Source organism: Anser brachyrhynchus (genome assembly GCF_964034855.1).
Source record: "Anser brachyrhynchus genome assembly, chromosome: 1".
Classification (NCBI taxonomy): Eukaryota; Metazoa; Chordata; class Aves; order Anseriformes; family Anatidae; genus Anser; species Anser brachyrhynchus.
In genome coordinates this window covers 166,757,500-166,772,730 of record NC_137694.1, presented here as the reverse complement: position 1 = coordinate 166,772,730, position 15,231 = coordinate 166,757,500, and positions in this window count along the sequence as shown.

Sequence of the window (15,231 nt, the reverse complement as noted above, 5' to 3'; positions counted from 1 at the left end):
GTTGGGTTGCAGCCAGAAAGTTATGAACCACAGAATTCAGTACTTCGGTGATAAAACTCATGATTTGCTACAATCTGTTGCTGGTGGTTTTCTTGTTCACTAGAAGCAACTAGCTCTTACTGTCACATGTTATCCACAAATAGGACTTAAAGCAGTAATGAGGGGAGGGAGGAGAAAAATTATATATCTCAGTTACTAAACTGCTGTCACTATTAAGATACTCTGTAAAGCTCTGAATATGATTAGTCACTTTTTTTTTGAGAGAGAGATATCATTATTATTGGGGAAAAAAAATCACAACATTTTACAACATAATCCCTGTTCTGCACTTTTTTTTAAGAGTTCTTTAATGATAAAAAGTGCAGGACAGGAACTATGTTGACTGTAAATACAAGGCCTTCTCCATTCCTACAACGGAGATGCTCATCTGCTTGTTTTCCAAGCGACAACTTCTTATGCTTACCCATCTTTAGTTTCTCTACACAGCCCATGAGAAGGAAAACAAAGCTCATGTATTAAAAAAAAAAAAAAAAAAGAGAAACACACCTCTAAGTTTAGTTGCTTTGCCATGTTTTTTTTTGCAAGTCAAGTTTCCCCAACATTAATTGTAGAGAAGTGCTAGAAGGAAACTAATAAAAAACAAGAAAACAAAACAAAGCATACATTTCATTTTATATGCCAGCTGTCACATATCCCAAAGAGCTTACTAATGTGAAAGTCTCTCTGTATACCCCTTCTCCAACTTTTGTTTTTATACTTTCTGTTGTGGTAACATTTTGCCTTTAGTTCTGCCTTCGCCAAACTGTGTCGTCTTCTCCTTGAAATTCTCTCTTTAAGACTGACTTTAGAAAAAAAAAATGTGCAAAGTAAAAGCTTACAGCTCAGACATTTCATTATGCTGTACCATATGCATCAACTCTTGAAGTTAAGTTAATGATTTCTTTCAGGTACAGTAGTGAGATCAACAAAGAAACCCCCAGCATTTTACTTATAACATGGTGATATGACTGGCATTAGAATAAAAAAGAATAGATACATGTTCCAATAAGCATGCTGTTCATGAGTAACTTTTTCCTTTCAAGGATGTAGCGATTAGTTATTTAACTCAGTCTTTTCCTTCATTCCTACAAAGATGAAGTAGAAGAAATGTTACCAAGGCATCGCCCTAAAAAGCGAGAAAAGTTACGCACAACATTATAACCAACAGTACTGTAGCATGTGAATGAATTCGAAAAAAATAATTACAAGAACCAAAAAGAGTACTTGAAACCCACAAAGATGACATTATCAATGATTTATGAAATATAATTGCTATGAAATTATTTAGATTGAGAGAAAGATAAAATGTGGTTTCACATTCAAATCTACAGATGCCAGCCAACTTTGGAATTGGACCTTGTCCTTGGAAACCTCAAGTCCTGTCCCAGATAACGTGAGATGTTTATTGGATTATTACATAGGACGAAGAAATAAAATAGAGACTAAGATGCAATCCCATTCAAAAGTCCTACTGTAGAAAAGTAGGAATGGAGGAATCACTTAGGTCTTCAAGACCAGTCCTCCACCAGAAATGATGCAACAGACACGGGGACTGTAGGTCATTTGCAAGACACAGAACACCTGCATTCTATTGGAAACTTGGCTTGGCAGAAAAAAACACCCTAACACTTCAAACGTTACTCTCCAAACAGTAATATGGCATATCCCAAAAAGAAAAATGGGATGAGATTATATTTCTGTTTGGACTGTGTCTTCATACAAGACTGAAATTACATTATTGAGACTTTTCAAATGGATAAAACAGGTCAATCTTAAACTAAAATTCCAGTCTCAGAGAAGGATGCCAGGAGTGTATTTAGGACAATTGTGAGAGCTTTGTAAGTCTAGCTAGGAGAGTGAAAAGATGATGCTGTAATCACAGAAGAAAGAAAACACACCATTCTAAGGTGCAACTGCCTGAAAACCCATGTAGTTATCCACAAATGTATTTTTAGTAACTGAAAGTTACTTTAAAAATTTCTGTTTTAAGAAACAGAAACCTTTGCATGAAGAGGATCATACCGTGTGACAGGAAGTGGACCTAAACACTATTCTACATATGAACAGATCTTCTGTATTTGGGAGAGTCAAAACCACATTGAAGAAATTTAGGCAATGCCTGAAACTAAATTTTGCTATCGCTTTTTTTGATTAGTTCTGTTTTAGGAGGAGATAGAAGAGAAATATACCAGTAGAGGAGACAATACAGGAAAGAAAAAACTAAAACTGATGCAAATTGATAAATATTACAAGGAATAGATGATAGCACAGTAAATAAAGCTATGACAGACAACAAGAAATAGCAAGGTCATATCAGAGCACAATGAAGTACATATAAAGTTCTGTGTCTATAGACATTCCTTACTTATGTAAGAACAAGGGCCACTGACCCACCTATGTAGAGTTATTTTATTAGAGTTTCTGAGGATGTGAGCTTATTAAAATTTGGAATTGATCTTAATCAGCTCTAATCACTTCCTGTATCACAAAGAAGAAATATGCTTGTGACTGTTGGACACTTCTGAGATGCTGGGCACATTACCTTGGCCCAAACATTATTCTAGGAAATGGTATTCTACTGCCCAAGTTCCACTGGCAGTTCACTGGAACACGGCAATATCTTTGGATTTGCTACTGATAACTAAATACTTCATTGGTTGAACTGACAAATCTCAGCCAATATTGCTGTTCATTAGAGCTGCATGTTACTCATATTATTTTGAAATTGTTGAAGAGTGGTGGGCAACTGTCTCTTCTCACCCAACACATAAATAAGTATCATACACATACGTATATAAATCATATATAAATGCCAGTGTCCTGGTTCCAGTTAGGACAGAGTTAATTTTTCCTCATAGTAGCTGGTAGGGTGCTATGTTTTGGATTAGGATGAGAAGAGCGCTGATAACATGCTGATGTTTTAATTGTTGCAGAGCAGTGTTTACACCAGGCCAAGGACTTTTCGGCTTCTCGCTCTGTCCTGCCAGCGAGCAGGCTGGGGGTGCAGCAGGAGCTGGGAGGGGACAGACCCAGGACAGCTGACCCAAACTGGCCAAAGGGGTATTCCATACCATCTGACGTCATGCTAAACAATATATAGGGGTGGCTGGCCGGGGTGGGGGGGCTGCTCGGGGATAGGCTGGGCATCGGTCAGCGGGTGGTGAGCAATTGCATTGTGCATCACTTGTTTTCTTACACATTATTATTGTTAATACTATTATCATTATCACTATTATTATTATTATTGTTATTATTATATTCCTGTCTTAATAAACTGTCTTTATCTCAACTCACCGGCTTCATTTTCCCGTTTCTCTCCCCCATCCCAGAGAGGGAGGGGGGAGGGTGAGCGAACGGCTGTGTGGTGTTTAGCTGCCAGCCGGGTTAAACCACAACAGCCAGCAAACAGGAAAAGTCTGAGGATGATGCCATGGCTCTTCCACTTTGACACGGAGAGTACAGCAAAGATTTCTTCACATTTATGTGGAGAATGTCCAGAAATTGGCCAGGACAGGTTGTGAACTTTGCAATATTATGCCAGCACCTGTCAAAATAAGTTCTTCAATCTTAGAAATACAAATAGTTTATATGATGTTATCTATTGATTAAGAAAAAACCTTATGGGGGACTCAATAGTGGCCAAAAGAAGAGTGTCCAGGTTCCTTTGGACGGAAACAATAAAAACAACATCGATAAGAACTGTAAACATATTTAGGAAGTCTCCAGTGGTGATAAAACACAGCAGATAAGTGTTTTGGTGTCATCTAAAGCTTTAGAAATTTGCAGTTACCTATAAAAACATGATGAAATTAAGTCACAGATTGATACTTTTTGACACCTACCCTGTCTCCAGAGTATACAGAAAAATATTAAAACATGTTGCTACCTGTAAAATGAGCAAGAAAATAAGTTGAGTACTTCATTAGTCAAGTGGTAGTGAAAGATGTGTAAATGAGATGATCTGGATATCTCACTGAGGGAGGAGAATTTCTTAATCTTAGTGGAAAGTGAGAGGTATCATTTAGAAAGGTTGTTTGTGGTACAAGGAGAACACCAAGCACGTAGGTAGAGTACAGCCTTACACATAGAAACAGAAGCAGAGAAGCATCACTAGTATTTTATATTTTCTATCTGCTTATATGGGCATACTAAAAGTCTAAAGACCCTAGACAAATTGTCTTAACATAAACAAACATTCAATTTACATAATTGGCCTTGTTACCAATTGTGAGAGAGTTTACATAACTGGCAAGATAAAACATCATTACTTCTTCTTTAAAGAAAACAGAGAAGATTATGTCCGAGGGAGAATGGCAGCACATTAGGCATACTTCTATACTCAGAATAGCAGTGCAGCAAAGCCGTGACTAAATCATATAGATACATTTAGTTTACTCTGGAAGAAGCTGTCTTAGGCACACAGGACATGATCCAGGTGGTGCCAGTTGGCCCTGAAACAGGACCAACATTTTCCTCATTTATGTATTGGTACATGCATAGACTTATGGACAGTTTAATGGCAATTGGTTTGGACTACAAAGGCTATGTATGAAGGTGATCTGTGAACTGAAATGTGGTGATCACAAAGAAATCCATTCTAATGCCATGATTACATTGAATATACTAAAAAATTCTGTTTAGAAGTGTTGTGATAATTAGATGTTTTAGAAGAATGTCTAAAATATTAATGTTTTTAAAGGCCTAGATCTAGAGATAGGATAATTGACTAAAGGATATTAAGAGGAAAAGTTTAAACATAGAAACATCATTAAAAGCTGAGAATTTCCAAGGTAGTTTGCTTTGAGTCAGGGAAGAAGACAAATTAGCTTAAGCCTGGTGTTCAGCTGCAAAATTAAGACAACTAGAATTAAAACAACCACAAAGTGGGAAAAAGAAAAATAAGGAGGAACGACTCAAGGAAGGTTTGTGAACTATGATCTCTTTCCTTCTAATAAGCAATGATAGTAAAATTGCTAAAAGCACTAAGTACGTAACACGTTTGGTCTGTATCTGGAAAGTGCCTGCATTACCTTGAAGCAGTTGGGCACTTTGCATACCATTTTCATTAGTTCTTAAGTTAGATGTTAGGAAGTTCTACAGATTTATTTATTTTTTTTTTTAACTGGTTATAGTGAAGAAGCATATAAAAACCTTGGCTCAAGATACTCTATTTTTTCCTAGAACTCCCTGGGACTCAAAGATCTACCAAAAGATAACTAGAACACTAAATCTATACTAGTATCAAAAGTACAACCAGAATGAAAACAATAACTGCCCTGTAGTTATTTTAGTGTCTCTCCTCACTCAGGTAACAGAAAGGATTGGAGGGCTAGACAACCAAAGATGAAATAGCATAAGTTATGGTCTTAAAAAAAAATAAAATAGGTCTCATTAAATAAATCTCTTTGAAAGAGCTACAAGCGTAGCAATCAAAGTTAGTACTACAAAACATTCTGACTCAGACATCAACTCCATATAAAACAATAGACCATAAAATAAATAAACTGATTAACAAGTACTTCTCGAAAATATATATGCGATTAATCCTTTTATAGAATTTACTTCTATCACAATGTATACTTCATTGACTGGAATCCAGCCCCGCTCTATAGTAAAAAATTAATGCTGTAAAAATAAATAAACAAAACCAAAAGCACCCCTCACCAAAAAAAAATAATCAAACAAAAAACCACATCCCCCAAGCTACAAGATTTTACAATCAAGTTACTTTATAGTTGTCTCTGTCTCCCCCCTCAAAAAAAAAAAAAATTACTAATACAATTTTTTTCAAATAAAGATTTTACGTCTAGTATACTTTTGTATTTAAATGAAAAGCAATAAAAGTAGCGGGGTTGTGAGAACTGTCAGCCCTATACAGCTACTGCAGTTAAACAGAGAAGCTTTATTTTACAAACAAACTCACAAAGAAAGCATTATTCAGTTCATCAAAGACCCACCACTATCCTTCAGGTCACACACAGTCCTCTCACCTTCTTTTTCTCATTCCCAATAATGAAGAATCCAAACTCTATTACTGTAACACCTAACCACAGTGTTGTATCAAGAAGGACTTAATGTAATCCTTGATTACAGAATGGAGAAATGAAGAGGAAGAAAAGAGAAGTGATTCTATCTACATATACTGTACTGTTGAGATCAGTGAGGAACAGGTTTATAATTACCATTTAAAAGATGAATTTGAAATTCTTGGAGAGAATATTAGAAAGAGACAGCTATTCCTGTTTCTCTTGCTTCAGCTTTGTGAATGAGATATCCTTAAGTCTGCATAAAGGCATAGAGATATAGGTCCTAGGAGCAACCTACAAAATAACTAGTCATATACATCTGGACTATCTCCACCCCTTTGGTCCAGAACCACTTACAGGCGATGGGAGAATAGGGCTGTTTGCAACACAGTGCTCAAAATAATCTGGAAGCACCATGTGTCTAACTGCTGAATTTAGGATAACTTGATGAGCTTCTTGGCACTTTTCTCCATTCAAAGCAGTTACTGGAATAATGTTTTTTTAAGCAATGAAATACAATGTAAAGTTAACTAGCTACATTTTGGTGAAATTTTCAAGTATCTTCCGCTCACAACGTAAATCAGAGAAACATAAAAAAGAAGTTGTTAGCCTCTGCTAATTCACACTTGGAATAATACAAGTTAACCTACAACTCCTGTAAGATAGTCATTCTTGTTACAAAAGGGAAGATTTATCTAATTTTAGTCATCTAAAGGTTAGGTATCTCAGATTAATCTGGCTTAAAATTTAATTAAGTACATAACATATCTCAGTCTAGCATGAGCAGCAAATAATCAGTCTCCTCCAGGCAGGACTCACTCACTTTAACCACCTATATATTACCTGTTTTGCCCATACCTTGTTAAGATCTTTCCATTTTAAATAAAAAGAGACAAGTACCTCCAGAGAGCAATTTATCCCACCTGTCCTTAGCACCTGTTTTTCTGGTGGAATGAATTGCCCTCCAGAGGTACCCACCATATTTTAATTAGAGCTTGAAACTGATAAATAGTACATAAAAGGTGTAGACCTCTGTTAATTAGGTAGTTGTGATACTTTTTCAAGTTTTTTGCTTGTATTGATGCAATGCAAAATAGCAAAATGTGAAGGCAGATATGGCTCATGTTGCAAATCTTTCTAACATGACATGATGGAGCCATGCTTTTAATTTCTGCTATTAGAAGGCTTTTTTTTTTTTTTTTTGGATTATAGGTGAGCATTGAATGCATTTGCACCTTCAGCTATAGCTCTCTTTTATTTTAAGAGCCAGTAAAATCAAAACGCATTCATTCATTCTAGCCCTTAAATTCTCACTTACTCATTTTCACTAGAGGCTTTCCAGCAAGCCCTAACAACCTTGTTTCCTGAACTCCACAGTAGAGAAAGTTGTATTGCAAAGTTCAAGAATCTTGCTTGCTAGCTACTGTAATTTTATTTTTCATATCAGTTCAATTTCATCTGAAGCCATATCCCAGTATAGTCCTTAGACCTTAATTACTCAAAGCTGCTAGCCATTGCTTATCGTATTAATTTCCCATTGCACTTAAAACAGTCCCTCTTTTTTTCTTTTTTTTTTATCCAGGAACTGCTTTGGGGCTGTTGCACTAAGGTGTCTGGGCAGCTGATCTAGATGCATGTCAGATGCAAGTCCTTAAATGTTTTCACTAGATCTTCTTACCTCACAAATTTCTAGAATTTTATTTCTGCTGTGCTTTGAGGAAAACAGGGACTTATTATATTCTTGTTTGAACTTCAGTTAATATGTTTATGCTTAGACTGTGGATTTCATAATAAATTTTTATTATTGCAATCTTTTAGATATATGTAAAGATAAGGTTATCCCTGCTATTCTTCTCCTGGAGTAGGCTTTTCCATAATATTGAAGAACAGACCAAGACTAGCTCTAAAAAAATTCAAGACCTTCTGAATTTTTGTACTCAACAACAGCTCTGTGTAAATATTAAGGATACTCAGGATTTTTGGGTTTGCAGAAATCCACTCAGGGAAAATTCAGATTTAAGAAGTTTATTTTATTTGGATTAAATGAATTAAATGATGGACATGTTGATAAATAGCAGTTAGTTTACCATCAGAAAGACTCTAGTTACCCTTTAAAAGCATATTTAATGTCTAGAGAGGAGAGGAAAGCTATATTTTTATTAAGTTGGAATGTCTTGGATGTTTGATAAAGTTGTTTTTGAAAGCACCCAAGTTCAAAGTTAAGTTATATTAGTTACTTAGCTATGGAGATTTGGTAATAGAAGATAACATAAATTTGTTTTAAGTGAATGTGCTTAATAGTAGCCAATCTAATGTTTTAGAAATGTTTTGGAAATGAATAGTTTGGGTAGCTTAGAAAGTATAAAAGTTTTGAAGAGAAAAGAAACTTATTTCTTTGAAGATTTCCCCATAATCTGTTTATGAACATGAAGCTATGCTTTATGGCAGGTCATTTTAAAGGTAAGCAAACAAGCAGACTGGAGCTTTGATTCTAGTAATTAAATAAGTTTTAGCCTTGCTTCTTGATTTCTACTGAATTTAGCCTATAAATTCCTTTAATAATCCTAAAGTGAATAGTTCACTATGAGTGTAGCAAAAGGAACAAGTGTTGACTGAGCTTTTCTAGTCGTGATCTGAATAGACAGCCAAACTTTTAGAGCTTTAAATGTTAGGAAGAGATGGATCAGCCAATAGTACATTTTGGAAAAGAAGATTAGAAGGCTTCTTAAGAAAAACAAATGTATTCTCTTTATTTGCTTATTTGACTTCCTTTCTGCTATATTAATGGTACTTAAGCCAATCTAAACTGTGGAATGGAGGGGAATGTCCTGACATCTGCGTCCAGCTACAATCTCCAGCTGTATTCCAGCTTCATGTCAGACTGAGAGCTATCCTTCATCATCTTCCTCTTTCCCCTCTTGTTCGTTTATGAAAGCTTAGGGAACACAAAGTCATTTATCTGTCTATCAACCACACAGCTAACGCTCACAAATATTAACATGCATGAATTCTTTTGAAAAACCATAAAAGACATGCCTTGCAACATAATTTGTCAGGAGATAATAAGGGGGAAAAAAGATACTCAACAGGAAACGATTAAAAAGAGACAGAGAAATGGATTCATAAAATGTTAATAATACGTGGCATTAGGGGGCATGGTTTAGTGATAGGACTCGGTGGTTGGACTTGATGATCTTGAAGATTTTTTCCAACATAAATGATTCTATGATTAGAAACCTAAAGAGGGATCAGCCAGTTTGATAAAATTAAAGAAGTATAGTTGCAAACTAGATTAGTTCAACTGATTTGGGGAAAATATGTTAATTTCATTTTTTTTAAAAGTATCTGAGATCCTAATTAAAGTACTCCATTTAAGACTGATGATGGGGACAAGAATGGAAAGCTCTTTCAAGAATTGGTGAAACTAAAAGAGTGCTTCATCTGTCTATTTTGTTTAAGTACATAGAAGAAAAACAGGGATTTTTATTTATTTGTTTATTTATTTTCCAAATCTGATTTCAGCTCTGCAGGTTGCAGTTCATTTTCTAAGAATCAACAACAGTTTAACCAGCTGGCATGTTGAAACATTTTAGAGTCCCAATTTTTCCAAGCTAATTTTAGGCAAATAATTGAAGATCTATGGTGGTTTTACCCAGCTAGGCAGCTGAGCTCCACCACAACTGCTCTCTCACTCCCCCTCCTCGAAGGTAGAGGGGGAAAAAATATGATGGAAAGGACTCAAGGGTAGAGATAAGGACAGGGAGATCACTCAACAATTATCATCACAGGCAAAACAGACTCAGTGCAGGGAGATTAATGTATTTTATTGCTTATAGCTAACAGACTAGAGCAGTAAGAACTAAAAGCAAACTAAAACCACGTTCCCCCCACCCACCCTCTTCCCCCTCGTCCTCCCAAGCGGCGCAGGGGAACAGGGAATGGGGGCTGCGGTCAGTCCCTAACGCTTCATCTCCGCCGCTCCTTCACGGTCACTCCCTGCCCCTGCTCCCCGTGGGGTCCCTCCCACGGGATGCCGTCCTTCCCGAACTGAGCCTGCGGGGGCTGCCCACAGGCAGCAGCTCTTCAACAACTGCTCCCACACGGCTCCGTACCACGGGGTCCATCCCCCAGGAGCAAACTGCTCCAGCACGGGTCCCCCACGGGCGGCAGCTCCCCCCAGACCCCTGCTCCTGCGTGGGCTCCTCTCCACGGGCTGCAGCTCCGGCCCGGGGCCTGCTCCTGCGGGGGCTCTCCATGGGCCGCAGCCTCCTCCAGGCCACATCCACCTGCTCCACCGGGGGCTCCTCCACGGGCTGCAGCGTGGAGATCTGCTCCGTGTGGGACCCGTGGGCTGCAGGGGGACAGCCTGCTCCACCAGGGGCCTCTCCACAGGCCGCAGGGGAACTGCTGCTGCCTGCCTGGAGCACCTCCTGCCCTCCTTCTTCACCAGCCTTGGTGACACCTGTTTCTTAGTCCTCTCTGTTGCAGCTGCTGTTGCACAGCAGTTTTTTTCCCTTCCTTAAATCTGCTCTCCCAGAGGCCCAATCAGCCTCGCTCCCTGGCTCAGCTCTGGCCAGCAGCAGGTCCCTTTTGTAGCTGTCTGGAGCTGGCTCTGATCTGACATGGGGCAGCTGCTGGGCTCTGCTCACAGAGGTCACCCCTGTGGCCCCTTGCAACCAAAACCTTGCCACAGAAACCCAATACACGGTGCCAAATCAGGTAGATAGTTGCCATTGACTCTCAACAGCCAGTGGGTGACTCAGGTGATAGGTGGGCAAGTTTGCCATCTGGAAGTACGTGGAGCCAGTTATGACCTAAAATAAAAGTCTGGTATTAGAAAGGATAAATCCACAAACATTTTTGAGGGTCATTCAGACTACAGGATCTTCTAAAAGTAGTAAAATACTTTTCTGGTTTCTATAGTATAAAGACAACATTTTAGTCTTGTAGGAGAAGTCTTACAACTAATATCATGAATGGAAGATTTTTCAACAAAAATCATCTTCCTGGAATGTTTTGCCATGAAAGAAAGTCTGTCTTACCAATCGGAGTTTGAGTTGATGAAGAAATCTGCCTGAAGAATCTATTTTCCAAATGAGATGACACATACGGGCAATTCTTGCTGAAGCATACAATAATTGTTGCAATTGGATACAGCTTCTCACTCATTTAAACTGAATTTGACTGAGTCACTAGCGAGCCCTGTGATCTGAACTCTATAGTCCTTTGTAGAGATGTAAAGACCAGATTCTCCCCTATTCTAGGCACTATTTTTTGTGCTTAGTGCTCCATTCAGAGAGGGGGACAGATCAGCTAACTGTATCCTCTCTGTAAGAAACATGAGAGGAAATAGCAAAATTATAAAACAGTGAATGTGTTTGGTTTCACATATTCGTTTGAATCCTGTTCATAACATACTTTCCAGGATTCTGTCATGTCTTCAGCTCTAATCTTAATTTAAATGTTTCAAGTGATAGCCTGAGATGCCACTGGTTCAAGATCTGGCTGGAGACCAGCCCTTCTGCTGCAAAAGTACTGAAAGAACTGACTCAATCTTTGCCAGGAATGAGATTATCTAGTTCTGGTTTCATGTCAGAAGCACAGAGTTGTTACTCAAACATAACTGATAAATGTAATTTGAGAAGCCTTAGAGGATTCAGGAGGCCTTCGATATGTGGTACACTGGACCAACAGGTTTGACTCAAATTCCATGAGAGATTTTTACCTTTCTTCAGTGGCAGCTGGAGGCAGGCAGGTGTCCATGTTTAGGCAGCTGGACCTGGCCCATATTGACCATTGCAATGAATACACTTTGAGGATGGATCTCAAATCAGTGGGCTGACATATCAGATTTCTGTCAGCACGGTCAGTCAGTCTCTTGAAATGCCTTATGGGCACAGCAGATGATTCAACGTATAAGAGAGATATTGGGAAGCTGAAATCTGACTGTGTGGCTGCCATTGGGATAAAAATGCTTCAGGTGATTTTCCCTGCAACTGTCATCCCACAGATGACAGCAGACTATGAGATAGGAGACATCAGAACCCATAGATCCAATCCTTGTTGCTTCATGGTTGAGAGGAAAACACAAGTTACCTATGAAGTCCCAGAGCAGACTGTTTTAATGGATTTTGATGATGTAAACAGTGAAAGGTTAGATAATTTGGATACTAATGATCTCTTGACAGTCCTTTGTGGGGAACCCCTTTGTCTAGTCCCATGCAAGTTTGACACGGACTTTCTGAGACTCTGTCTTGGACTGTCTGAAACTAGTCATCTCAGTACCACTGAGTGGTAGGATTTCATAGTCTGAAAGCACCTTACTCAAGAGCTTTGTTCCACCTTAGCAGGCTGAAAAGGTCAGTATTATAATACCACCACAGCTCAAATTGTGCAACAGCTGTCCAGGAATGCAAAGAAGAAAGGGAACCACTGACTTCTCACTCCATATCCCCAAAAAGCCCCAGATTGTGTGTGGCCACATGGATACAGTACCATTCCTGCTCTGCCTGCTGAGTCAGGATGCTCTGCCAATGGGTGAGTCATGCATCCTGCAACTGATGCAAGCCTACTGTTCCTGGCTTGGCAATCATCTGCGTTGCTCTCTAACCCAGACAAACACCAAGAAGCTCAGCTCAGGGGTAAAGTTCAAACCATCCCACTGGACTTTTTGATTCTACTCATATCTCAAGGAGGACCCTGCCTGAATCACTTGAAAAATACATAAGTAACATCTTGATAAAAGAAATTATTATATTTGCGTCCTTGTTGCTTTCTGGACTGATCTTGAGGCTTTCAGGCAAGTAATCTGGAGGAAAGTTTGCCCTAGAAGCCCTTGAAACGCTGTTCTGTCTGTAGCTGTATAGAGTTTTCCCAATGAGTTTATCTTGCAGACAGTCACTTCAGAGGCAGAGAACAACAGAGCATGTTGTCCCAAAAGGTTAATGGAGAAGAGTACCTGATCTGTTCATGAGCCAATCTGTTCCCATGGGCAAATATTTGCTGAATGAGTGCTTAGCCATTAAATGGGAACAAAATCAGTAAAACATTATTTACTGAAGAAGATGTACATTCTCATCCAAAATAGCCTCTCCCTTTCCTTAAATGACCAAATGCAATTAGGACATTGATGGCCAGATAAATAGGTGGTATTAGGAACACCTGGAAGCAAGATGGGAGCAAATAGTTATTTCTTCATAAGAATATCAGTAGGGAACAATGGGGCATTTAATGTGAACATCCACAAAAGTGAGCATCTTTCAAGTTCAGCCTTTGTGGTTCTATCTTTGCCTTAGCAATATTCAGAAGCTGATCCTAAACTTGGATACTTAATTTAGAGGAGATGCCTAGGCTACAGGTTGAATCCTAGTAGGTGGATGGGTGTTCTTTCTGCAGGGGATGTTGACTCTACTTCAGTTTTGGTCTAAACTCCAGAAATAAAATATCTTTTCAAGGACATTTCTGAGTCAATACTTTGTAATAAATTTAAAAGAAAGTCTGTGCATGATCAGAAATGATGATAAAATGCCCTATGTGTGCAGTCTAAAAAGAAGAATTCTTTAAAAATTGTTTCCCTTGTTCATTGGAAGATAAACTCATCTAGGACAATTTCCTCAGGGTGGTAGGTTCTTTGGAGTTTGCCCTTTTCTTGTTTCCCTTTGGGATTCATTAACTCACTGCTGCTGAACACATCTCCCTCATGACTGAATTCCCTAGCAATACCTCCCATTAAGACAAATAAGCAACCACTTCTTTCCTTTTAAATTGTGAAGAACAGGTCATATTTTTAAAATGCATCTACATCTTTATTCCTTAAAAATGTCAGGTAGATTTCATATTGTATTATGGCTAGTACTTCTTTATTTTTCTCCTGTGAAAGTGACATGTCTTCATCATAGAAAAATCTCAGTTTCTGCTCTTAAAAGAAGACTGGGAAGAAACTGTTGCAAAAATACTTTATTGGGCTTAGAACTAGTGAAAATAATGGAATAAATGTCAAATGGAGGTAGTTCAGTATAGCTCACTCATTATTCAGTTGCTTTTCAGAATAAATGTTACTGTTATTTTATGTTACTTTGAGAATAAATCAAATGCAAAAGAGGATATTTTATAGATGGAGAAAATCTAGCTCTGTGAATATAGGTTCCTGTGTAATTTTAATATTCCATGTTTGTGAGAAAACAATGCTTTTATCTTACACACATCTGTCGGTTGTCTTTTCTCTTACCAACTTTAGAAGCCTTGGAAAGAAGAGACAAATTCAGCCACCATCTGGAAACAAGCTGTGAAGGAAACACCTTCTCCATAAGAAAATGGAAAAGAAACAGGAGGCCAACTGAATTCAAAAAACACATCAAACTGAAGTTTCATTTCAATCAAAAAGAAAGGTAGGTGAAAATTGTGCATGTGAAAATACTGTGGGATGATATAGAGGGTAGAGGGTTTGTCCAGCATAGTTAGTGGTTTTTAACCTGTGACACCTAGACTCCTGGGAACTGTAAATTCTGTCATAAGAATGTAAAATGGGAAATTAAGAAAAGCCGGGCAATTATTTGTCAATAAGCTTCAATTTTTCTGTATGCTACTGAAAAATGGCTAAGCTTCCAGAAGTAGAAATGGTTGAAAACCACATCTCTAGTACATTAGCTTATCCCTGTAGGAATGTTTGAATGGGTTGAACTGTATTTGGTATAGCTGTCTTCAGGTTACAAGGTCATGCTTTGACTAGACCTGTCCTTTAATGAACCAGAACTCTCTGAATTTATTCCAGGTAGGATTGCTAGTTTAAAAACAAACAAACGAACAAAACCCACCGTAGAATAGGCTTACAAAGATTAATGTAAAGCCTAAAAATTTTCTAACTTGAATTCTTAACAATTTTTGAAGCCTGTGTAAGATTTTGATAACTTTGAGAAAAACTAAGCATTAACTTATGTTTTCTTGTAAATCTGTGGTGAAATAAAAGAGGGTCACAGAGTGATCTTGAGCATGCTACTTAATTGTTAGCTTGGCCACTGTCTCTTGGATTAGCTCCATCCAAGACATATCTGCTCAACAAGCAGTCAGCATTAAACCATGCAGTTACAGGATGGTTGATGTCATTTGCCCCTAGCTTCAAGGATCATTTCCTAGCTCTTTATGCAGGTTGGGTGAAGTTATTTTTTAA